Genomic DNA, 1,573 nt, shown 5'->3' with positions numbered 1-1,573 from the left:
TTTTTAATTTTTTAGTTTATTAAGAATAAAATTTCATACTTATAATCTTTAACATAATTAAACTTTTTATTTTTTTATGTTATGAAGAATACATTTTAAAAATGTACTATAAATACTTATAAGAACTTATATTTTAAAAAATATTGATATACAAATCACTCATGAACGCTAATTTTACATCAATTAATCATAAGTTGTATGATAAATCAATAATATTAAAGGTCGATTAATTATTAAAAAATAATTATTTGGATGCTTTGAAATTCATATATACTTACAATATCATTTTTAAAAAGAAAATAGTAACTGAATTTTACAATAATATTATTTAGATAATTTTATAATTCCTAATTAAATTACTTGAAAATTTTAAGCAATTTGTTCTGTAAAATTATTTAGATAAAATTATCCACTTACTATTTTCTTTTTAAAAACAATATTGTAAGTATATATGGATTTCAAAGCATCCAAACAATTATTTTTTTTAAATATTTAATCGACTTTTAATATTATTGATTCATTATATAATTTATGATTAATTAAAGTAAATTAGCATTCATGAGTTATTTGTAAATCAATATTTTTTTGAATGTATGTGTTTATAAGTATTCAAAATTTATGAGATTATAGTACGTTTTAAAAATGTATTCTGCATAACATAAAAAAATAAAAAGTTTAATTATGATAAAAGATTTTAAATATGAAAATTTATTCCTAATAAATTAATAAAAATTAAAAATAATATGATCATTATTATAATTAAATGAGTTTAATGAATTAAATTAGTCGATTTATTAAAAAAAGATTTTAATGACATGTCATGCCAACTAGGGGAGAGTGATGTTTTTGAAGTGTCAAGTATATTTAAAGGAAAATGGTGATAGTTATTTGATATTTTTGTCATAAATGATATTTCAAGGCAATTTTCTCAACTTGTGTGACCATTTTGGAAATTGACTCTCTAAATTATTATCTTTTTAAAAGCAACCAATGGATAAAAATTAACTACGTACCTCTTATTTTTTTTTTCCACGAGAGGCCTTGCACACAACTTCACTAAACATTGTTATAGAGGATTCCCTTGGTACATTGACATATTTGGAATACATTACATTTTTTTTTTTTTTATTATAACCTTGATAGTTTGAAAATGATTGATTTTGTATACATACATGATACATTGACATACAGAACAAATGTTAACTTATTTAAATATGTAATTCAAAAAATAAAGAAGAATTAAATCCACCTTGCTCCGTCACCTCCTCTAATGAAAAACCAATGCCATCATCAAAATAATTTAAACTTTCTAAAAAGTAGAGTGGAAAATAATATAGTATATTATTTTTCATGTATGAATGAATATATAAGACCAATTTGAGTACTAAATAAGAGTAATTAATATATAGTGAGGATAAAGTTACAATTGATGGTGCAGTCAGATGTCAGAACCAAATAGAGACCGAAAATGTCGTTACGGAAGCTGTCAACTTAGCTAACCATTTTATATATACGTAGAATAGTAAGCTATATTGACCAAATTCGTCTATTGTTTCTATTTTTAACCTTCAAC

Source organism: Solanum pennellii, chromosome 11 (genome assembly GCF_001406875.1).
Source record: "Solanum pennellii chromosome 11, SPENNV200".
Classification (NCBI taxonomy): domain Eukaryota; kingdom Viridiplantae; phylum Streptophyta; class Magnoliopsida; order Solanales; family Solanaceae; genus Solanum; species Solanum pennellii.
Note: the sequence above shows the minus strand (reverse complement) of the source record.